The 26508-nt window shown below is 35.6% G+C and overlaps 1 protein-coding gene across 17 annotated transcripts in view; it reads right to left on the minus strand.

Moving 5' to 3' along the window:
* The window catches only part of Luzp1 (leucine zipper protein 1), a 93749-nt gene that overhangs the window by 53011 nt on the left and 14230 nt on the right, over positions 1-26508 (minus strand). For 6 of the 17 annotated variants that reach the window (XM_078025571.1, XM_078025575.1, XM_078025567.1 and 3 more), the window contains one exon: positions 4887-4975. The exons of 10 other annotated variants lie outside the window; for them this stretch is intronic. The gene's annotated coding sequence lies outside the window, so the exon portion shown is untranslated. Of the gene's footprint in view, positions 1-4886; positions 4976-7991; positions 8013-26508 lie in introns of those variants that run through there. One more of the 17 variants, XM_078025569.1, reaches the window with a different exon arrangement.

Here is a 26508-nt window from a genome sequence, read left to right on the forward strand (position 1 = left end):
AAGCACTCTGCTACTGAGCTACAGCCCCAGCCTCCAACAAGATATTTCTTATCTAGAATAGTCACTTGGGATGGACAGTAATTATTTCCTACAGATCCAAGTTTCAAGTAATCTTCTCTCACTCTTATTTTTAAACATTTCACCATCTCTTTTTAAACAACTAAACAAAAACTGATTTATCTATAAAGTCTATGCTCTCAGAAACATTTCTCCTGGGGAAAAAAAGAAAAACAAAAACTTAAACATGAGACCACCCAAGAAGTACTGTGATGAGTTCCAGTGCAGAATCTAACTACACAACAGAACAAAAACTGCATGCTACTGCAACCCTTCAAAGGGTCAGAACCTTCCTAGAATTCATGAAATCACAGAATATCAGAGTTGGAAAGATCTTTGGAGAGCAATCATCCAGTCCAGCCTTTTGATTTCATTCATTCATTCATTTATATTTACTTATTTATTTTGGCTCCCAGGATTGAACCCAGGGGCGCTTAACCACTAAGCCACATCCCCAAACTTTTTTTATTCTGAGAAAGGGTCTTGCTAAGTTGCTCAGGCTGACCTTGAATTTATGATCCTTCTGCCTCAGCCTCCCAAGTGACTAGGATTACAGGTGTGCAGAACTGCACCCAGCTGATCTTTCATTTTAAAGATGCAGTAAATAAGTGCCAAAGAGAAGATATGGAGACTTGAAGCCAAATTAGACCTAGACTCCTAACTCGGGCATCTTCTACCATACCACACCTCTTCACAAGATCAAGTTTACAGGAGTCAAGTGGCTAAGAAAGAAAGGACAAAAGAAAGTAAGTATAGTTAATAATACCAAGCAAAAGAAAGTGAATATAGTATACAGTATCAAACAAACAAACAAACCAAAAAAAACAACTCTTGGACTGGTGTTGTGGCTAAACAGCAGGGCACTCGCCTAGCACATGTGGGTTTGATCCTCAGCACCACATAAAATAAATAAATAAAGGTATTATGTCTAACTACAACCAAAAAAAAAAAAAAAATTTTAAAGAAACTCTTCGTGAACTCTTCTTTTCTAATACTTTGTGGTATGATTCAGGAGCAGTTAGTACTCCCCCATATGTTTTAATTTCATTAATTTTCTCTTAAATATCACTTTTTTAAAAAAACTAAAAATCATAAATTACCACTCACACCTTAATGGGTTCTTCCAATCACTAAACAGATAAAATAAAAACAACCAACTACTAGGATGGAAAGATATGAATATCCTTAAACAGAAGGATAACATTCTTTGAGAGAAAGGAACACATTCTTAAAAGATGACAAAAATGGATGACTCCATTAAAGGAAATCATATCATCTGATTTCACATTAAGCCTTGGAGAAAATAATTTCATTTTTCTGAATCTTGGTTTCTTTGATGGTAGAAAGTATATATACTTTTATTTACTCTAAAGTCCTTTCAACTTCTAAAAGGTCCAACGTCAACAGTACACCTGGCATTATCCAAAAAGGCAAGTTATAAAAGTCTTGAGCCACAGGCTTAAAGACAGGATCCTAGGGTTCTAAACAGAAAGAATTCCTAGCTGGTAGTTTTCCCACAACCTGACAATAACAGTGATACCATTAAACTTAAAAATGTAGGAAACAGCTAGGCACAGGTACATGCCTGTAATTCCACTGACTCAGCCAGGTATAAGCCTATAATCCCAGAGACTCAAGAGGTTGAAGCAAGAGGATAGCAAGATGGAAGTCAGCCTGGGCAATTTAGCAGGACCCTATTTCAAAATCAAAATTTTAAAAAAGGGGGCTGGGGATGTGGCTTAAGCGGTAGCGCGCTCGCCTGTCATGCGTGCGGCCTGGGTTCAATCCTCAGCACCACATACCAAAGATGTTGTGTCTGCCAAGAACTAAAAAATAAATATTGAAAATTCTCTCTCTCTCTCTCTCTCTCTCTCTCTCTCTCTCTCTCTCTCTCCTCTCTCACTCTCTCTTTAAAAAAAAAATTTAAAAAAGGGCTAGGGATGTAGCTCAGTGATGAAGTACCTCTGGGTTAAACCTCCAGCATTACACATCCTACACGTATGCACACACATACAAGGCAGTAAACAGTGCACACCTTTCTTCTTTAACAGTTGTACTAGAATGTTGTCTGTGATGCTTTTTAAGGATCCCCTTTGATCACCTACAGATGGTTTAAATGTCCCATTGCTGATTGTTTCAATCTCCTCCCTTAAAATCAAATTGAATATTCATTGTGCCTACTACTAAATATATTATATACTTTCTCTGAATCCTCATTTTCTATGTTTCTCTTTCATTAAGGTATTTGCATGTTAGAGATTTAATGATCTATGAAAAAATGTAAACTCTCAATCACAGATAAATAACTAGAATGCTCAACAGAAAAAAACAACAACCAAAAAGTGTTAAAGGTGGATAAGCTCTTTACTATAGCACATTAATCTATAGCCTTCTCATTGGTTTCTGCTGCTCATCATCTTAAGATAGAGGATACAGTGTTTCATACAGAACTACCTGAGTACTTGTTAAAATTGCAGACTCACAGATACAATCCTCAAATATTCTTAAAAAGATATTTATTGTGGTGGAGCAAATAAATTTGCACATGCATTCTGATGCAGACAAAAGACTACACTTGCCAGGCAATGGTGACACTTGCCTGTAATCCCAGTAGCTCAGGAGCCTGAGGTAGGAGGACCACAAGTTCAAAGCCAGCCTCAGCAACTTAGAGAGGCCCTAAGCAGCCCAGTGGGACCCTGTCTCTAAAACCAAATATATTAAAAAGGGTATTGTGGCTCAGTGGTAAAGCACTTGCCTAAGATGTGTGAGGCACTGAGTTTTATTCTCTGCACCACATATAAATAGACAGATAGATAGATAGATAGATAGATAGATAGATAGATAGATAGATAGGCTGGGAGTGTGGCTTGGTGGTTAAGTGTCCCTGGGTTCAAAAAAAAAAAAAAAAAACCTCACTTTTTAAAAAACTATAGGGGATAAAAATCATTAGGCTTCCTGGACACCAAAATACACATTTTCTGGAGTAATATAGCCTATAATATAATGTTTGTGTTCCGAAAATGGCATGTAGGTTGATTTTCAACAGTACCAGACCTACTCCCTTCCCTTTAGTAATCAGTTTTTAGAATAAATATGGGCTGATTTCAATCACTTAACAAGGTAGTCATCCTCCCTTTCTTCTTCCTAAAGCAACCTCGGAAGTCAGCTATCTATTCCTCATACAAAGACCTTTCCAAATAGTGACTAAACACAGTGCCTGTTTTAGCTTCTTTTCTTGGGTCCTGTTTGTTTGTTATCTCAGAAAAGTATTCTATATTGTTCTATCTAAAATAAGACTCTATTTAAAAATAAGCATCCCTTCTCTAACTTGACATCAGTTCTCTTGTTCTATTCCTCTACATGGTTCTTAGCGTTTCTTGAAACTCATTATCTTACATTTATTTACCTCCCTAACTGGAATACAACTCTACCATAAAAGATCCCTCCCCACCACTACTACTGTATTCCTAGCATCCGCAACAACACCTGGCATACAATAAGTGCTCTAAAAATATTTATAAATGAATATAGCACCATTTCAGAAAACGAAAAGTTCTCAGTCTTTCATCCTGTTTAGTTTACTGGTCTCACTCAAGGTCAGCAGTACTTTTCACCATGTGTGACCATTAATTTTGCTTTTGACGGCTACATCATTCAAGAAACTGAATATAGGTACCAGCCAAAAAGAGGTACCCTGACACCTGATTTTCACTACTCTATGGTAATGTGCAATTTTCCCTCAACTGAATTGCAACGAAGTTAGTTTAATGGTTTAGCCTGCAGAGGTTTCCAAAAGACTTATACTCCAAAGGAATAACTCGGCTTCTCCTATGTGAGAAGTCAAATGCATCATTGAGAAACACCAGTATAAGAGCTGCAAGTTTCAACAGCAGCAGAACACAACATACAGCCAAAATCACTTTAGACTATTGTCAGCCAAACACTTCCTGTCAAAACTCAGCTAACTCTCATATTTGAATATTCATTCATCTATGAAAAGTAATGTCTTATATAGTATGTGCTATAGATATATATCATCCTATTCCTCAAAACAATTCTAAGAGACAGGCATTATTATCCACCTTTTGAAGATCAGGAAATTGAAGCTCTAAGAGATTCCCACTAAGTAACAGGGCTGGGATTTGAATTCAGATCTACATGACTTTAAATTCTTGCTTTTTCATTTTAATACTTCGATTCCGAAGGTTCCCCCACCTTCCACCCTCTGCACTAAACTTGGCACAAAAAAGATATTTAATAAGTGTTTGTTGAATCCATGAGTTAAACAGGATAATTTTACTCTAATTCAAGGATCTTTTTAGGATTAAATTCTTCAGTTCCAATTTTATTTTAAAAAATAATAAGTTCATTCAATGACTTCTGAATGGTAAATAGTAACGGAAAATATGGCATTTTTAGTTAAAGATATTGGGTTTATTCTAAAATGAAACTCGGCATAACATAATTCATTACTATGGAAATTTGGATATAAAGAAACTGAAGTTATAAAAGGTAGTATAGTCTAGCACACTAAGAGGTAGATGTGGGCTGGGGGTGTGGCTCAAGTGGTAGCGTGCTCACCTAGCATAAGTGAGGCACTGGGTTCGATTCTCAGCACTACATAAAAACAAAATAAAGACATTTTTTAAAAAAGAGGTAGATGTGAGGTAAAATCTGAGTTTGAGTTATTAACTTTTAATTTCAGCTTAAAATAGGGATAAATGTACTTGCTTCCCCATGTAACAACAGTACCTTAAAGCTCAAATGTGATAACACCTGTAAAAAACACAACTGTAAAGTGTTATACAAAAACAATTACTAGGCAGTACCTGACTGTAATCCCAGCTACTGGAGAGGCTGAGGCAGGAGGACTGCAAATTCCAGACCAGCTTAGGCAACTCAGGGAGACACTGTCTCACTAAAAAATTAAAAGGAATAGAAAGATAGCTCAGTGGTAAGGCACCCCTGGATTCAATCCCCAGTACAAAAATAATAACTGTTATTATTATTGTGAACTGAACCTTGATGAAAGAATAAAAGTCTGATAATGTTTCCTTACCCATAAGACCAGCATTATTAAAAGCTCCACTGTATCTTAAATATTGAGGTAAACATCTTAAACTCCAGGTAGTATATCTTTAAAAAAAAAAATGTAGCTTATCCATTATTAATCTTTTTATGTGTGAGTGCTCTCTCTCCACTGCAAAGAATTGGAATATATATATACCTCCCATAATATACTGTTTTAAGAAGGATTACAACAATGGCCTCACCCCATATTGTAGGGAAAAGTGATGGACTGGGCTCCTCTGTATCCGGATAATAATTCCTTTCATGCTATTGCACTTATCCATTTGGAATATTAGTTGTCAGACATATAAAACCAAGGAATACCAAGGACACGTTTAAATTCACCTATATATCAAATGAGCACTTTAATAACAAAAATTTCCATGTCCACATGAATAAATTTACTTCAAATTAATAAAAAAAAATCAGAGCTGGGGCTGTAGCTCAGTGGCAGAGTGGTTGCCTAGCACATGTGAGGCACTGGGTTCAAAATAAATAAAGCATGCTGTCCATATACAACTACAAAAAAAAATTTTTTAAACAAATTTGGGGAAAAAAAACAAGTGCTAAGAAATATTTCAGATGATTTCTTTTTTCTGTGCGCGTGTGTGTGTGTGTGTGTGTGTGTGTGTGTGTGTGTGTACTGGGGATTGAACATAGGGGCACTTTACCACTGAGCTACATTCCCCAGGCTTTTTATTTATTTATTTTGAGACGGGGACTTGCTGAGCTGCTGAGGCTGGGTTCAAACTTGGAATTCTTCTGCCTCAACCTCCCAAATCACTGGGATTACAGATGTGCACCACCATACCCAGCTCTTAATGGTTTCTTCCAGCTAAAAAGCTCTTGTCCTTAGGAGAAGCCAAAAACCATTATTAGCATAAAAATATGTTGGGCTTGGTCCTCCATAAGCTAAAAAATAAATAAGCAGAATACAGGGGGAAAAAAGCTCTTTACAATTTTAAATAAAAGGTAGGCATCAGTTCTAATTAATGACAAAGTACATTTATCATTGAACATTGCTGAAATTGGTATGAAACAAAATCTTTTAAAATCAGTGGGATTGGGGTAAGTAAAAGAGAAAGTGTTCAGGAGCACTAGGATTATGTCTATGGTACGTGGTTGTATTCTAAATAATGATCAAGATTTTAAAAATGTTTATCTTAGGCCCCCCATTCTCTTATTTTTAGTCCCAACCTGGAACAATCATTGCCCTATCAAACCCAGATTATAAATGTCAATGAGCTTCAGAATCTTACAACACATTTTGACATTAACCTAGCCTTCTTTTTTTTTTTCCTTTTCTGATACTGGGGATTGAACTCAGGGGTACTCGACCACTGGGCCACATCCTCAGCCTTTTTTTGTATTTTATTTAGAGACAGGGTCTCAGTTGCTGAGACTAGCTTGGAACTTGGGAATCTCCTGTCTCAGCCTCCTGAGCCACTGGAGTTACAGGCATGCGCTAAGGTACTCAGCTAACATAGCCTTCTTATAATTCAATATATCCCCCAATTCATCTTTCACCAATAAAATCCTCTAACTATTCTGCTCCTACTAGTGATTCAAACGCCATCCCATCAAACTTGCCTACTGAAATAAAAATCACTTAAAAGTTCCTCCTGACTTCATTTGTTACATTTATTTATTTATATATATACATATACACACACACACAAACACACACACACCATATGCCAAGAGATATAAAAAAATTGTGGCATATATGTATAATAAGAATTATAATACCAAAAAAAGTACATGTATAAAGGCACGAATTGACGTGAACATACTCAAAAATATGAAAAATTGTACTCTATATGTATAAGAATTGTAATGCATTCTGCTGTGTGTATCTAAAAAAATAAAATCAATAAAACTAACTTGGGGCTGGGGCTGGGGCTCAGTGGGAGAGTGCTTGCCTAGCATGTGTGAGGCACTGGGTTCGATCCTCAGCACCACATATAAATAAATAAAGATCCATTGACAACTAAAAATATTTTAAAATAAATAAATAAACAAACAAACAAACCATATGCCAAAATCACAATTTGATTTTGTATCTGCAAGGGACCAGGCTGTTCCCAAAAATTCAAGTGTACACAGTAGGCAGTAATATTAGCTAAGAAAACAAATTTAGAATGCAAGTGACTAACAAGATATACAACAAGGAGTGCTTACAACTACAGATTAAACTCTGATTTTTTAGTCTGTCCCTCAATTCCTGACATGCTGGCCATTATCTTTTAATTTATTTATTTTTTTAGTATATATAATATTTTATTGTTGTGATGGACCTTTTTTTTTTTATTAATTTATATGTGTGCTGAGAATCGAACCCAGTGCCTCTCACACAAGCTAGGCAAGCATTCTACCACTGAGCCACAACCTCAGCCCCCTGGCCATTATCTTTTTCCTACCTTGGATAAACTGATCTACTCATTATTTCCTGAGGACAATTCCTTCATGTTCTACCTCTGTCCAGATATTTCCCCTGCCTAGAATGCCCTTCTCCACCTTGTCAAATCTACCCAAAATACAATTCAATGCTATCTTCTCTTCAGTGGAACCCTTCCATTCTCACTGCTTCTTAACATTTCCCTTGTTGAATACCCATTCTCATTTAGCAGATAAGTATATACAATTATAGATAAACCCCTTTTCTATACATTATACTCACAGACATTTATTCTTATGTGTTTATGCCATGTTACTCTAACTACATCACAAAACTCCTTGAAGGTGCAAGAACTGTCATTTCTTTGTATTCTCACCAGTATACTATTGTGAATATAATGGTTATTCAATATAAGATGTGTTGAAGAAAAAAAGTGAAATAGGGATCAAGGTGTGATTGCACATACCTGTAATTCCAGTATTGAGGAGGCTGAGGCAAGCGGATCATAAGTTCAAGGCCAGCCTGAGCAACTTAGGAACTTTTTTTTTTTTTTTTTTTTTAAAGAGAGAGTGAGAGAGAGGGGGACAGAGAGAGAGAGAGAGAATTTTAACATTTATTTATTTTTTCTTAGTTCTTGGCGGACACAACATCTTTGTTGGTATGTGGTGCTGCTGAGGATCGAACCCGGGCCGCACGCATGTTAGGCGAGCGCGCTACCGCTTGAGCCACATCCCCAGCCCCGCAACTTAGGAACTTAGGGAGACCCTGTCTCTAAATTTCAAAAATAATAATAATAATATTTTAAGTTGTAGATGGACACAATACCTTTATTTTTTTATTTGTATGTGGTGCTAAGGATCAAACCCAATGCCTCACATGTGTTAGGCAAGCTCTACCACTGAGCTATATAGCTCCAGCCCTAAAAAAAAAAAAAAAAAAATGTTTTAAAGATTGGAGATATGAGGCTGAGGATGTGGCTCAAGTGGTAGCGTGTTCGCCTGGCATGCGTGCGGCCCGGGTTGGATCCTCAACACCACATACAAACAAAGATGTTGTGTCTGCCAAAAAATAAAAAATAAATATTAAAAAATTCTCTCTCTCTCTCTCTCTCTCTCTCTCTCTCTCTCTCTCTCTCTCTCTCTCTCTCCTTTAAAAAAAAAAAAAAAGACTGGAGATATGGCTCAGTAGGAGAGCACCCCTGGGTTCTATACCCAGTCATGCAAAAGATAAAAGAGGGTTATCTTCTGGGTCCACCAAATCAATAGTTTCTTAAAATCATCACCTATTTCATGGAATAAAATTTATATTCCTCAGTGGCTTTCTATGACTTAAAATAAGAACCCTACTAAATCTGGTTATTGCCTTTCACTCTTATTTCATCTCCTATCATATTTTTTTACCACTTTGACGCCTCTCACTCTGCTCCACACATACTATAGTCTCCTGGGTCCTCACAGTCTAGCTCAACCTTATGATCTTTCTATTTGTTGCCTCCTCTACCTCTCCCCAAATCTTCCCATGCTGTAATTCCCATTACCCCTTTGTAATTCAAGTCACATTCCTCAGAATGCCTTATCTGATAATTGGCTAAAGTTGCACTCCTCTCCATTACTAACTGCATTAAACTTTAATTTTATAAACACCTCTAGCAGAAATCATTTTGTTGATATGTTTACTGTTTATCTCTCGCAACTAATACATAAACTCCACAAGGCATGGATTTTTTCAGTGTTGTTTACCACTGTATTCCAGTACTTAGACTACACCTGGCATGCAAAAGACAATATATAAACATCAAAAAACATTGTTTCTTCTTAGCTAATACTGTATTCTAAGAGCATGAACATTATTTTCTATTTCTTTTTTTTTTTAACATACCTACAGCACCTAACAGACCAAATACACTGGAATCACCAAATAAATTTTCAACTAACGAGGACAGAAATAATCTTTCCTTTTCCAAAATATGCCTCCAGTTACACTTTTAAGTCAACAAATATGCATTAAGAACATACCATGAGCCAGGCATTGAGTTAGATGTCACCCTAATTTCTTACTTTTTCCAACATATTTTGCTCATCATTGACCGATTTTGTTTTTCTTCTTCCTGGGCTAGGGATGGAACCCAGGCCCTATGCTGGTAGACAAGTGCTCTATCACTGAGCTATACCCCCAGCCCTTATCACTGATATTCTAAAAGGTTCAATATTTGATCATAGCCCTGACTTCCCTTCACTCCCAGTCTGGTGACCTTATTTTACCCACCAATGAAAGACTATTAATTACAGCTATCTGCAGGGCACCATATAAAGGTAGTTAGTTATGGTTTATGTCAAGAGACCACACAGAGAACTTAACTGTCCAATTACATCAATCTCTCATCCATTGCTGTGTTCTCAGAGAAATCTCTCAAAAAATGAAAACCATTAAAGTTACTCCAGAGAAATCTAGAGACATTTAAATATGGACTGCTAAGGTATGATAATGATAAAGTAGTTATTAGTAGACAGTCCTTATTCTAGAGTGTCACACATCTGCAGCTTATCAAATAGTTCAGGAAGAAAAAAAAAAAGGTTTTTTTCCTTCCTTTGGCAGGACTTCACAAATGCTAAGCAAGTACCCTTATCACTGAGCTACCCAAAAAATACAGACATTAATAGCTACATAAGTATAAGGCAAACAGTTAACAATTATTGAATCCAGGTGAAAGATATATTAAACTAGTCTATCAACTTTTTCATGTTTGAAAATTTTCATTAGAAGTTGGTAGAAGAAAATGTTTCTCTTAAGATGTTATTAAGTGTATTTTTCTAGCTGTAACTTCTTGATTGGCTTTTACTATGAGCTTTAACATATAATTAGACCAAAAGTGATGCATAGAATACTATAGGACCCAGAAATTGAATAATTAATACAAGATATATTGACAAAGTGGTAAGGAACAAGTAAAACTACCTAAGGACAAAAGAACTTCCAATCCAGGATAGGCCAGGTTCCCCCTTTTTAAAAACAGCCTTGAGCTCAGAAAAGAAAGACAACATATTATGGAACCCAGCATCTGTTCAGCACAACACAAACAGACCCAATCTTTCAGCCTCATGCAGACAAAGTCTACAATGGGAAACTAACCCACAGAATTAGAGCATATAATATATCTGAAAAGGGCTTTTCTAAGCTCATGAGGATATTGAAAATACAATTTATTATTCCTATTGTTACTTAAGCACATTATTAAGAAATCTCATCACAACTATCAACATAATTGATTCAGGCAAAGATTAACAGTGATGCTAAAACCATTTGGTTAGAGAACAGGAAATTCACATTGCCTCAAAGACATCCCACAGATAACTTATAAAGGGGAGTAGGTACCTTTAAAATGAAAAGATCAAACTTATCCTTGATAGTAATAATGGAAAAGGCTTATCTTTCCAATATAACAAAGAAAATGCAAACATCATCTATGTACTATTTCTTACTTAAAATGTTTATCATAAGGTTGCAGGCGTAGCTCAGTGGTAAAATGCCTGCCTAAAATGCATGAGGCTCTTAAAAAAATAAGTTTATCCTAAATTTAAGCATGAGAAAATAATCAATTTCTGGGACATTATAACTGCTTGAACTCTGTTCAGAGAGGAAATGTTATTAAGACACATATACACATTTAAAAAAAGTGTTTGAGAGGGCTATTGTAGATCAACGGTCTGATAACTTAAGTTTTATTAGAATACAGCCATACCCATTCATTTATGTACTGTCTATGGCTATCTTTCCCTCATAAGAGACACAATGCCGCAAATATTTACTCTCTGGCTCATTACAGAAAAAAAATTACTGACTTCTACTCTAGATTAAAAGAGACATGACAATCAAATGTACAAGAGACCATTAAAATGGATTCTAAAGGGAATGGAGACTATGAAGAACATTTATGGAACAACTGAGTAATTTAAATATGAACTAATATCAGACAATATATGATTGCTGAATGCTGAAGTATTTATGAATGACAGTATTTAGGTCACAATATATACAACATACTTTCAAATGTTTCAGCCAAAGGGGGGAAAAGCTTCAGACAGAAAAAAAAAAAATTAGACATGAATAATGCAAATGAGACAAAATAATAAAAATTGGAATTTAGAAGAGAGGTTCTCAAATTTTTGGGTCTCTGGACTCCTTTACTCTTAAAAATTAATGACCTTTTCAAAGGGCTTAAAGTTATATCTGTACTTACTACATAAAAAAATTTAAAAAAGAAAATTGTAAAACATGTTTTGATTTTAAAACAGCAATAAGCCCATTACATGTTACCATAAATAACATATTTTAATGAAAATAGATTTTCAAAACATAAAAAATGTAACAAAAAGACACTGGTGTGCCACATCTACAAATCTCTTTAATGTCTGCCGCAGCACTCTCATCTGCTTCTGTACTCAATCATATTAACAAGGTGCTTTGTTTGAAGTATAAGGGGCTGGGGATACAACTCAGTGGCAACACCATGCTCAATGCATTCAATCTGCAGCAAAACACACACACACACACACACACACACACACACACAAATACCTCCTAGGTGAAGCATATGAAGAAAACACAATTTTTCATACAATATGTATTTGGATAAAATGATCTTCTAAGATGATCAGCAATATTATTCTTTGATACTACACCATAACTTGACAAGTGATATTTTTAAAAGGTTTGTTACAATGTGGAATCTAAAGCCAAAATAATGAACTTTTCATACTGTTACATAAAATCCTTTGATCTATTTTGCACTTTGGATCGATCTTTTACTTTTGTAAAAGAATGCATTGATTGTTTGGAAAATACTCCTTTAAGTTAACAAGAATGCAGAATTTTTAAATGCTGGCATATGTCAATATCTAAAAAAATACTGTACAATATCTAAAAAAAATTTTAAAAACCACTTGTTAATATCACCACCACTCTTACTCTTTAAAAAGTCTAAGTATTAAGACACTTCCAAATTCACAGAAACAAAAGTTATCTATAACTCTAATTTCTGCTTGAAAGCTCAAATTTTATCACTGGCAGTAGGTTCCACCAGTTGTTTTCTTTAGGATGACAAGCTACATTTCACCCATTTTCAAGAAAATATCAGCCAAATGCCCAAGTCTGAGAACCAATCTTTCTTTCAAGTAAAAATGATGATCCAGGAAATGAAAAGGGTTAGTTTAGCTTGCAACTTAATCCCACTACTGTTTTTCCTTCCTTTATCTAACCACTTTACTTTCACATGCAGAAGGGATTCACATGAACTTCCCATCACATAGAATATTAAAAACATGTGTATTCAAGGGTCAAGATATTTTTAAAAAATTAATGTTTTTACTATTTCATCAAGGATATTTCTAAGCAAAACTGACATTTTTGTTTTATAACAAGTGCAACACGAAACATAATTATTGCTAATACAGTTCTATTGCCTTGGTTTGTGCTAAATAAAGCAGCAACTTTATCCAGCATTGATTGCTTTTGTACTGTTAGAACAAATGTTACCAAAGTGAAAAAGGCAAATAATGTCTTAGTATTGTGGTAATAGTTTTGACCCTGTAGACTACCTTACAGGGCCTCAGGAAACCCCACAAATCCACAGATAATCAATGATGTAGGTGAAAGGTATATGGGTGTTTGTAATTCAACTGTTTTTAGAAATTTTTAAAATAATTGAAGGGAAAAAAAAAGACATCATGAAAACCCCTTGTCTACTTTTAAAAATAAAGAAAAATACCCTCCTTAATATTAATGAATACATGACACAGCAATGTTCTTACAAAAAAAACAAACCAACCACAATAACATCAGTAGTAGAAATTTCCAGGCTTTATCAACCAATGAAGGCCCAGTACAAAAACTCAAGGTTTGTTTCAGGAAGAATCCATTTATAAGGAGCTGTTCACAACAAAGCAAAGAAAGATATGGATTCTAGGCAAAGAGATCCAAAAACTCCATAGAGAAAAATATCTGCAAATCTTATATCCACAACACTACTATCCAAAATATACAGAGAATTCTTAAAACTGAATCACAGGACCCCTAAAGGTCAGGAAATAATGCCAAGAGTTAATAAATGGGATGGCATCAAATTAAAAAGCTTCTGCACAGCAAAGGAAACAATTAGGAATGTAAAGAAAGAACCTACAGAACAGAAGACAATTTTTGCTGGCTATTCTTCTGACACAGGATTAATATCTAGAATATATAAAGAAATCAAAACCTTGCCAAAAAAATCAAATAACTCAAATTCATAAATGGGCAAATGATTTAACCAGACACTTCTCAAAAGAAAAAATACAAGTGGCCAACAAATATATTAAAACACATTACATATCATTAGCAATCAGGGAAATGCAAATCAAAACTACACTGAGATTTCATCTCACCTCAGTCAGAATGGCAGTCATCAAAAATACAAATAATAAATACTGAAGAGGAAGTGGAGAAAAAGGAACACTTTTACATTGTTGGTGGGGCTGCAAATTAGCAACCATTATGGAAATATGTATGAAGATTCCGCAAAAGATTAGGCATAGGGGCTGGGGTTGTGGCTCAGTGGTAGAGTGCTCACCTAGCATGCATGAGGCACTGGGTTCGATCCTCAGCACCACATAAATGTAAAATAAAAATATTGTGTCCACCTACAACTTTAAAAAAAAATTAAAGATTAGGCATAGAACCAACATATGACCCCAGCTATACGACTCCTCGGTATTTATCCTAAAGAATTAACATGGTCATACTATAGTGATACCCATGTTTATTACACCACAATTCACAAAGCCAAACTACAGAACCAGCCTAGGTGTCTATCAATGAATAAATGGATAATGATTACACACACACACACACACACACACACACACACACACACACGAGTTCTATTCAGCCATTAAAAAAATGAAATTATGTCATTTTCAGGGAAATTAATGGAATTAGATCATTATTATAAGCATAAATAGCCAAACTGTGAAGGTCAAAGGTCATATGGCTTCTCTCGTGTGTGAAAGCTAGAGAGGAAAAACAAAAAGAAGGGAGGGTGGGATCTCATGAAAATCAAAGGGAGATCAATAGAAGAAATGGACCAGGGGACAGGAGGTAAAGAGGGATGGGGGAAGTGATATCAACCAAATTACAGTGTTATATTGTGTGCTTGTATGAATGAATATGTAACAACAAATTCCATCATTATATATAACTATAATGTATCAAAATAAAAAATGTAGAAAAAATAAAATTCTAAAACCAAAACTAACAAAAAGACAAATAACCAATTAATAAAATACAGAATGAACAGGCACTTCTCCATTTCATATCCACTAGCATGGCTACAAAAAAAAAAAAAAAATGTTGCAAGAATGTGGAAAAACTGGAACACTTATACATTGCTGTTGGGAATGCAAAATGGCGCAGATACTGTGGAAAAAATTTTGGTAGCAGTTCCTCAAAATGTTAAATACAGAGTTACCATATGACCCAGCAATTCTCTGTAGATACATAACCAAAAGACATGAAAATTTATGTCTGTACCAAAACTTTAAACCATGTATTATTCCTAACATCCAGAAGTGGAAACAATGCAAATTTCTACCAACTAATGAGTAAAATAAAACTGGTATTATCATACAATGGCATATTACTCAGCTGTAAAAAGAAATAAAGTATTAATACATACTAAAATATGGATAATCTTGAAAACACTTTGGAAAGTAAAAGAAGTCAGACACAAATCTACTGAGTTGATAAAAATTCAGACATTTCTATAAAAAGTCCCAAATAGAAAAATCCATACAGACAGAAAGTGGATTATGGTTGGTAGGTACTACAGGTATGGAGAATGGAGAGTTACTACTAATGGTTATGTGGTTTCTTTTTGAGGTGATGAAAATATTATTTTGACACAAGGTCTCACGAAGCTGCCGAAGTTGGTCTTGAAATTGCAATCCTCCTGCCTCAGCTTCCAGAGTCTCTGAGATTATAGGCATGCACCATAATGCCAGGCTTTATTCATTTTTGAAATGGGGTGTCAACATGTTGCCCAGTCTGGTCTGGAATTCCTGGGCTCAAATAGTCCTCCCACCTCAGCTTTCCAAATAGCTGAGACTACAGGTATATGCCACCGCACACAGCTTTATTTTGTTTTGTTTTGTTTCAAATACACAGACTCCAAAGTGCATTTCCCACTCATGACCTCTAAGATTAGAAAAAAGAAAAATGTCTCAATTCAATATCTACTGAGCAAGACAGGCTCAAAAGTGGGTATACAGAAATAAATACTGTTTTTATGATCCTCATAGTATATTGTAAATAGACAAACATAGGCAAATAATTAGAATATAATGTGTTAAGCACCACAAGAGATGTACAAAGAATAGAAAAAAAATATTATGAATCAAGAAAAGTTTCATATGTACAAAGAATAGAAAAAAATATTATGAATCAAGAAAAGTTTCATAGAAAAGATTTCTAAACTAAATCTTTAAAAATAAGACGTTTTCTCCAGGCAGATAATGAGAGCAAAAGATGCTATATATCAGTTTATGGACTGCTGACAATGGCTTTAAAAATGGCATTAAAAAGTGGGACAAATCATTTCTCCAGAATAACCTGAGAAAGCTTCATGGTGAAATTTTAGCTGATTTGAGAATGAGTAGAACCTAACGTTGTATAAATAGAAAGTAACTAGACTTTGGGATAAACTAAATAATAGCAGGTAAAATACAATTGGAAATGTTCATATTTAGTTCAGTAGTTAGAAAAACCCCAATAGACTGCTGAAATAGCATCGACTACTTGCTGGTAATGGTATGACTTGGGCAAGATTTTAAATACTACCTATAGTATTTCTCTTGCTTCAGTTATTATTTCACATATTCTTTACCATAAAAATCCTCAGATTAGGGGCTGGGGTTATAGCTCAGTGGTAGAAAGCTTGTTTTACATGTGTGAGGCACTGGGTTTGATCCTCAGCACCACATAAAATAGTGTACATCTACAACTTAAAAAAAATCCTCAGATTAGGAGCAGGACATGGAGGCATACTTGTAACCCCAGCTACTTGAGCCCAGCCCCACCTACTTAACAAAACTGTGTCTCAAAATAAAAAAGAGCACCCCTGAGTTAAACCTCCAGTTATACACACACACACACACATACAGACACACACACACACACACACACACACACACACACACACACACAAACACACCAAAAAAAGAAACCCTAGGTTCATGCGCTAGACTATTATTAATATTTTACAACAAACCTGAGATAAATACAAATATTCCAACTCCACTTCCAAAAGGTTAATGTAACAATTCACAATACTACATCCATGCATTGTTAAGTATTATAAATTTGTCGTCTCATTTAATCCTTCCAAAAACCCGAAGAACTAGGTATTTATTAGTCTTTCTAGAAAACACTCAGGGAAGCTAAGCCAATTTTTTTGTGTGTAGGGGAGGCTACTGGGAATTGAACTCAGGGACATCAACCATTGAGCCACATCCCCAGCCCTATTTTGAATTTTATTTAGAGTCAGGATCTCACTGAGTTGCTTAGCACCTCGCTTTTGCTGTGGCTGGCTTTGAAATCATGATCCTCAGCCTCCGGAGCCACTGGAATTACAGGTGTGCGCCACTACATCCAGCAGAAACTAAGCAGTTTGCTCAGGGTTGCACTAGTTATTAAAAGGCAGAACTGGAATCAAATCCAGAGCTGCCAATCCTAAAACTCTTTCCACTAAAATATATTACTTTGTCTCTCTTCAATCTTATTTAATCTAATAAAATAAGACTTCAATTCTTGCAGTCCCTGTAATAGCCAACGGCTAGTACCATAATAGTCCCTTGCATGGAGAGGTATGATATTTAGAGGAATTTAATTTTAAGAAGAAAAGTTTATTTTGGGGCTCACAATTCCAGAGGTCTCAGTCCACAGACAGCTAGCTCCATTGTTTGGGGCCCAAAGAGAAATAGAACATCATGGGGGTAAAAGCGTGGCAGAGGTAAGTGGCACAGGACATGACCACACAGTATCAGAAAGATTCCCCTCATCACAGAGAAAGTATATATCCCAAAGGCATGTCCTTGATGACCCACCTCCTCCAGCTACACCCTACCTGCCTTATCAGAGGACTGATGCACTGATTAAGTTAAGGCTCTCATAACCAATCCTTTCAAATTTATGCTTTCTGACATTGTCTCATACATGAGCTTTTGGGAGATACCCTGAATCTAAACCATAACAAATACACATTTAGTGAAGACACTGTTTCTATGTACTGGACATAAGGAAGGAAAGGTTACAGTTGGAGAAATGCAAGCCAAAAGAAACCCCAACACAAGGTGACTCCTCAAAAACTCTCACCAGGCACAGTGCACAACTATAATTGACTAGGGAGGCTAAGGCAGAAGGATCACAAATTCAAGGCCAGCGTTAGCAACTTAGCGAGACCCTGTCTCAAAATTAAAAATTTAAAAACATTGAACCCAAGGCCTCACACATGCCTCACACATGCCCTGGGTTCAATCCTTAGCACTGCATATAAAAAAATAAGAGATCCATTGACAACTAAAAAATGTCTTTTAAAAAATTTTAAAAACAAAAACAGGATTGGGGATGTAGGACTGTGGTAAAACATCACTGAGTTCAATCCCTAGTACCACAAAAATAGCCCTCTTTCTTAAAAAAAAAAAAAAAATAGCCCTCTTTAAGAAGTTAAAAAGAGGGCTGTAGCTCAGTGGTAGAGCGCTCACCTAGCACATGCGAGGCTCTGGGTTCGATCCTCAGCACCACATAAAAAATAAATAAATAAACTCAAGGTATTGTGTCCAACTACAACTAAAAATAAATATTTTAAAAAAATGTTAAAAAAGAAGAGGGGGAACCATCCTGAAATGTCCCTTGCCCAAAAGAAAGATTGGATATATCAAAAGAACGCAAACTTCTTCAGAACTCAAGAACAGGCTGCTGAAAACTAAATCATAACAGTTTTTTTAGGAAGACTTTCAGATGAAAACAATAAATAATGAGCAATAATGAGCAAGCAAAAATAAATAAATAAATAAAATAAGCCTCTTTTCCTCTTCAGGTTTTCCAAGGGCTATGGAAGAGCCTCCAGTGCTACAGTGTACTAGCCTATAGGAGAAATACAAAGAAAAAATATCTTCAGAAATGTAAAGAGTAAATCTAGCCAAGTTCTAGTTACAGCAATGCAGAAATCATGCAGTACACACTGCAGTAAAATCTGATGCCAACAGCTAAAAGGTATCAAGCAGCATAGGCTTGCTTTTTTTTTTTTTTTTTTTTTTTTAGCCTAGAAGCACTTACATTCTAAAAATGCTTCTAAAGGACTGCAGGAAACTAACATAGCAGAAAAGAATGGGGTTCAGCTGAAGCACTTCAAGAGCTAAAGCCATGGAAAAACTTTATGATTTAACAAATAAATCATACTGGTATTTCATTGCCTCTCCCGACATTTTGCCTTCCCCCAACTCCCAAGTAAAAAAGCTAAGCTGTTTTCCCAGTTCCCAACAAATGTAATATCCTTCAAATGTAATATCTTCTCAGCTTTCTAGGTTGCTAGACTAGAACACAGAAATGACACAGAAACATCCTCCCTACCTTCCCTCCAACAGCAAGAGGAGAATCAAAGACCAGAAGAAAAGAGTAGTAGGGAGTGATCTCTCTCATTTAAAATAGCATAGATTATAAGAGGTGACTACTATAATACTCATCCCAAACTCTTTTTTTTCCCCTCCCCTCTTTCAGCTTAGGGTTAAGTAATCTTTTAAATTTTATTCCTTTTAATTTTGTTCTTGTGTCCTTACACAAGTTCCTTCATGGATTTCTTTTTTGTAAAAGACTCTAGAATCTATCTTTTTCACAGGAATGTTATCTGAAGAACATGTTAAAGTACCTGAAAAACCCAAAAGCACAATGATAGGTAACACTGTGTCATTCTAAGCTCTTTGCTCCAACTAATTTGTTAATGCCTCACAACTCCATGAGACTGATACTATTAAAATAATTTTTTCAGATGAGTAAACTGAGGCCCAAAGAAATAAAGTTCCTTTCCCAAGTTTACACAAATATTGTACAATTAGAATTTAAAACACAGGGCACTTGGGTCAATCAATTTCAGTATATGTTACTAAATTGATGTATATGTAATATGTAGTGAAAATTGTATTAGACTATTACAGCACATGGCTTAAGGAAACAAAAAAACCCCCAATAACCTAATTGAACATTCAAAAAATATTTAAATTCTACTTTATTCCTATGATATCCCATTCTAATTAAATATTCTCGTAGTTAATTATATCATATTCCATCATCTTTATGCATTCTAAGATTAAAATGTGACAGATAATTTATGGGTAAGAACTCTGAAGTCACACAGACCTAGTCACACAATGTCATTTAATAACAGGATGGGTAAGTTTTTGAAATATTTCAATATGCATGTATAAAACAGGATTAATACCCACCACACAGAATTTAAAACTAAATACATCATAAACTTATCTCAGAATAGCAGTTGGCATACAGTAAGGTGATAAACAAACATCATTAGTTACTACCTTTTTTTTTTTTTTTTGGACAATTTGGCTAAGTTGTTGAGGGCCTTGAAAATTACTGAGGCTGGGCTGGGGATGTGGCTCAAGCAGTAGTGCGCTCGCCTGGCATGCGTGTGGCCCGGGTTCGATCCTCAGCACCACATACAAACAAAGATGTTGTGTCTGCCGAAAACTAAAAAATAAATAATAAAATTCTCTTTCTCTCTCTCTTTCTTTAAAAAAAAAAAAAAGAAAAGAAAATTACTGAGGCTGGTCTCAAACTTGGGATCCTCTTGCCTCAGCCTCCTGAGTCACTGGAATTATAGGCACCCAGCTTCTTTGCTATTTTGCCCATTTCCATGTAAACAAATATATAAAAAATTTTGCCCCAAAGACATCATGTAATATTGACATGGGCTTATGTACACTGGATTTCACGTTTTAGTGTCCTCCTTTTTTGAAAAATTTCCAGTAATTTTATGATATATGTAACACTGCCACTGAAGTGAGCAACTATTCTATCAATTTAAACACATAGCTACATTGTATTTCTTACATGTAACTGTAATATTGCAAACCCTTAACTCTTAATACAAACTGTCACATTTCTTCTCCTCCTTCCTCCACCCCATTCCAAATAGGGATGGTAAGTAGAACCTCCACAATGCTAAGGAGACATTCTATCACTGAGCCGCACTCCCAAATTGTCACATTTCTGATTGCACTAGTAAAGTAAGTTTTAAAGTCACTGTGTACAACATTTTATCAAAATACCTCTAGCTAAAGTGATAGTTATTTTCTTAGAAATTATTTACTTTCTCAACTAAAAAATCTCAAGGCCAAAAGGTAAAGTGACTTGCTAAAGTTTGTATAGGTAGATAATGACAAAGAACTGAACCAGAATCTTCATACTGAGCCCAAAGCTCTTTATCATCTCACTAGACTGGATAATTCCATTTCTTATCAGAGGAGAGAATAAACATCTGAGGACAAAAATAACTCAAATCTCTAAAGGTTAGAAAAAAAATTCAGGAAGCAAGTCTTCAAAGATCATTAATGTGGCACAACAACAACAATAAAAAAAATATGGCCTTACTCAATACTGTTTCCTTTTTGAAAACTCATGTCAACTCAAAAACTTGCTCTTGGGCTGGGGCTGTAGCTTAGTGGTACAGTGCTTGCCTAGCACTGGGTGAGGCACTGGGTTCAATCCTCAGCAACACATAAAAACTAAATGAATAAAATAAAGGTATTATGTCCATCTACAACTTAAAAAAAAACAACCTTAAACATTAATAACAGCTGGGCATGGCACCACCTATAATCCCAGCAACTTGGGATGCTGAGACAGAAGGATCACAAGTTTGAGGCAAGCTTCAGAAATTTAGCAAGACCCTGTTTCAAGATTTAAAAAAAAATTAAAGGGGCAGAGCTGGGAATGTAGCTCAGTGGTAGAGTACCCCTAGTTTCAATCCCCAGTACTCCTCTCCAAAAAAAATCATCTTAATAAACAAACTTCAAGGACTGTCATAGTACAATGCTATTATAACACAATGCTACTATAGCAAACGCACCTGAAAATAAACTTAGAAATTCTATGATATTGAGATTTTCATTGTTATTTTTGCTGTGATAGAATCTAATCTTTTTTCAGAAACAGCTTTCCACAAAAACTATACTAAAATAAAAGACAACAAAATTTTTCTCAGTAAGACCACTGACATTAAGCTTTCCCAAAAATTTTTAGAGCATTTCAATTCTAACTGGAGTTTAGCAAAAACTCACATCATTCTTTCAAGTCTGAACTGAAAAACAGACTATTTTTTATATTTCATAGTTTTTAATCATAATCAAACATAAGCATGAAATCTATTTTATATTCAAGCCACAACAAGAACAGACAGGAAGAGAGAGAACAGGAAGACTGGCAAGTCAAATCAATTATTTACTTAAAAGTCCACAGGGTACAGAGCTCTATAAGATGCACAGTGCCAACCTGTTCCACCCCTTCCCTCCTAGTTAGTACAGGCCACGAGATGAGGACCAGAGTCCAACAAATAGCAAAGTGCTAGGCAAAAGGGCCTTACCAAGCTAGATAGAGCCACATACATTTTTTTTATTATTTTTCTTTCTTTTTCCAAACTGGAGATTGAACAACCCAGGCAAGCTCTATTACTGAGCTATACCCCCAGCCCCCATTATTTTTTTGAGACAGGGTCTTGCTAAAGTGCTGAGGCTAGTCTCAAACTTGTGATCCTCCTGCCTCAGCCTCCCAAGTCACTGGGATTAAAGGCATGCCCCACCTTACCTGGCTCAAACATTTCTAACTCCTAGTTAAAGAACAGAAGTTTAAGGAGGAGGAGGATCAACAGCTTAAATATTGCACAGACATTAAGGACTATGAAAGTGCCTAAGTACATGGACTGTGGATCTTCTGAAAGTGCATTTACAGTAAAGTATCGGGCACAGAAACAAGACAGGAGAAATGTTGAAGAATGAGAAGAAAGTAAAAGAAAAAGCTACATACTGAATGTTCTTAATGGTAGAGGGCTTTTATTGATTTATTTGAGAATAGAAGAGACCTCAGGAAAGCTGGGGGGGGGGTGGCGCACCTGGGGTTATGGCTCAGCGGTAGAGTGCTTGTCCAGCACGTTCGAGGTGCTAGATTCAATCCTCAGCACCACATAAAAATAAATTAATTAGAGATATTATGTCCAACTACAACTAAAAACAAAATGTTAAAAAAAAAAAAAGAAAGGAAGGACTCAAAGAATGAAGCTACATATACAAGAGAAAAGATAGTAATTGATTAAGAGTGAAATACTGGGGCTGGGGTTGTGGCTCAGCGATAGAGCACAAGCCTTGCACATGCAAGGCCCTGGGTTCGAACTTCAGCACTACATAAAAATAAATAAATAAAGTAAAGGTACTGTGTCCAGTTAAAACTAAAAAAATAAATATTTTAAAAAGAGAGTGTGAGATACTAAACAAAGTGAATACTAGGGAAGGGAATACAATAAATAAAACTGATCCATGTGGGTCATGGAAGTCATCAAAGCATCAGAAATGGGGGACAGTAGATGGTTAAAAACTTTGAAATATTAGAAGCTGTACCCAAAAAAAAGCACAACTCCTTTCTTATCCAAGGAGTTAAGGAGTATTCATATAGCAAAAATAGAATAGTTTCATTACAGAAAACCCTTACTGTAAGTTACTAGTTAGAAGATGAAGGAAATGTTGGAAGAAAAGATTTGAACCTAGGACTTTGCTCACACTTATACACAGATTCTACCAGACACAGTAGAAACAGCTGGTAAGGTAAAGGGACATCAGGAATGAGGTGGAAGTGGGTGGGGCTGAGGTTTATAATAAGGAGGTAATTACAGTAGACAGAACTTTGAAGTAATTTTAAACAGCAAAGATGAAGAAGAGTAAACTAAAGAGCTATATTGTTGCAGAGGACAGGGATAACTAAAGGAGGCATACCAAAACAGTATTAGATGCTGTAACAATGAGTATTTGGCACTTACGAATCCAACATTTTCAAGTGAAATGATCTTCAAAATTCACTTTTTCAGAAGTTGAACCCTGAAACATCCTTTATTTTCATTTGTGAAGACTAGAAATTTGCTGAACTGCCAACAGTTTGTTTTTTGAACTGGATGATATTATTATTATTATTATTATTGGTGCTGAGGATGTAACCCCGAAGCACTTTTACCACTGAATAACATCCCAGCCCTTTTTTTTTTTTTTTTTTTTTTTTTTTTTTTGAGACAGGGTCTCATTAAGTTGCTTAGAGTCTCACTAAATTGCTGAGGCTGGCCTTGAAATTGTGATCCTCCGGCTGGGGATGTGGCTCAAGCGGTAGCGCAATCGCCTAGCATGCATGCCGCCCGGGTTCGATCCTCAGCACCACATACAAAGATATTGTGTCCGCCAAAAACTGAAAAATAAATATTAAAAAAAAATTCTCTCTCTCAAAAAAAAAAGAAATTGTGATCCTCTTGCCTCAGCCTCTGAGTTGCTGGGATTACAGAGGTGCACCACTGGACTTTTTTTAGGGGGCAGGGGGGACAGTGCTAGGGATTGAACCCAGGGCCTTGCACATTGGACATTTGTTTTTAAATAAAAAGGATAAATACAAAAGGATAGAAGGGACTTTATCTGACTAATAAATGAATACTATATGACTAGAACTAGTCTATAGATCAAACTTGGTCTTTTTAAGCCCCTCTTTTCATACATAGTATACAAAAACGAGAGCACCAAGTTATATCTGGGTAGCACTTCACTGACTTGAATTGCTTTCTAATCCGTTATCTCAACTGACTCATCGTTTATTCCTATTATGATGATGTCTAATCCAAGGATAGAGTACTAGAAAGAACGTAGGCTCTGAAAGAAAAATCTAGAATCTTACCTCTACCATTCCTCCCAGGAATATTTCTTAAATGTCTAAGATGAGCTTCACTTTTCTTATCTATAAAGCAGGAATAATAGAACCTATTTATGAGGCACTTGTAAAGACTGAAGTGTTAATACATATCAAGGACCTACTCCACAGTAGATGCTAAAGAAATGGTAGATAATATATTCTACTGTAACATACAGCAATGACAGAGAAAAATGGAAGATTTACTTAATTAACATTAACATAAACTAAGCCACCAAGTTTTTTTTTTAAAAAAAAAAAAAAGAAAGGGGGGGGGGTTTAGTTTTTGGCGGACACAACATCTTTATTTGTATGTGGTGCTGAGGATGGAACTCAGCTGAGTTCGATCCTCAGCACTACACGCACATGCCAGGCGAGCACGCTACCGCTTGAGCCACATCCCCAGCCCTGCCATCAAGTTTTTAAATATTTATTTTTTAGTTGTAGTTGGACATAGTATCGTTCTTTTATTTATTTATTTTATGTGGTGCTGAGGATCAAACCCAGGGCCTCGCACATGCTAGGCAAGTGCTCTACTGCTCAGCCACAATCCCAGCCCCTGAACCACAATTTATTGCTACACTTGTAATAAGTGTACTAATAGACATAGGAAAAATTCTGTTTAAAAAAATCCTAAAGTAACAAAAATATCCCCAAAATTTCACTCCACTTAACAGTTAATCTAACAAACAATGATGATATTAATTACAGTATAATTTTATATATAATGTTTAGCGGTTTGAAATGTAGTATTTTTTTCCCAATTGAGTGTTTCCAAAATAAATAAAACCTTTTAATTTCCAGATCAATTCCAGGGCAATTTCAGACAATTTCAACATTTCTCAAATAAATGGTGTTTAAAAAAGAAAAGAAAAAACACTTGGATGTAGAGTAATGTAGTTGGCAGAGAATAAGGATAATAGAAGTTATGTCCTCACCCTCACCTTCCCTAATTTCAGTTAACTAGTATCACAAATAATTCCCAGTTTTACCAATCTCATAAAAATCTTAAAGTTACCTTCTTTCTCTATATCATCATTAATCTCTTCCTTCTTCAAAATATCCAATATATTCCCCCAGTTTGATTTTTTTTTCCCCACTCCATTCCCTAATCATACCCTGACAGTATTCACATCTGAATTTCTAAAAAATTCCTTACCTGGCCCCCTTTCCAATAATCTACATAACACCTCTTGATTAATCAGACTATAATTCCAAGTATATCATATCAAGTCATTGCCCAATTTATAAACCTTCAATGGTCCCCAAATGTTGGCAAGATCAAGTCTAAATTCTTTAGTGTAAATATTTTTTAAATATTTATTTTTTAGTTGTAGTTGAACATGATACCTTTATTTTATTTATTTATGTTTATATGGTGCTGAGGATCGACCCCAGGGCCTCACATGTGCGAGGTGAGTGCTCTACTGCTGAGCCACAACCCCAGCCCATCTTTAGTGTAATTATTAATGCTGTTTACAGCCTAAGTGAACATCACCTCATTAATTTTATCTCCTGCTAGAACATAACCTAAACTGCATTCTCACTCAATCACTAACACAGACTTATTCCAATCTTTGCCCTGGCCTGAAAAACCATCCTTTTCCTTTCCGTCTATTCATATCCTATCCATTCATCATTGTAAAACAGTCTGCCTCCATGAAGCCCTCACACACTTCAGCCCAGACTAATCTTAGTAAACTATAAACTGTCATTTTGTCATAAACTAGTACCGTGAAACAAGACCTCTTAAAGCAGTCACTCTAGTCCAAGGCGTTTTCACTAAAGAATACCAGCATTTTTCATGAGGCTCAATGATTCAAAATTAAAAACTCCTTTAATCTGACATGATATCCTTTATCTGTTTTTAAATGTTCTGTCTTTTATAAAATGGTGATATTAGATGAGAGTTGTTCTTCATTTTCATGGAAAATAAAAAGTTCTTGAAATATATC

Source organism: Ictidomys tridecemlineatus, chromosome 11, assembly GCF_052094955.1.
Source record: "Ictidomys tridecemlineatus isolate mIctTri1 chromosome 11, mIctTri1.hap1, whole genome shotgun sequence".
Lineage (NCBI taxonomy): Eukaryota > Metazoa > Chordata > Mammalia > Rodentia > Sciuridae > Ictidomys > Ictidomys tridecemlineatus.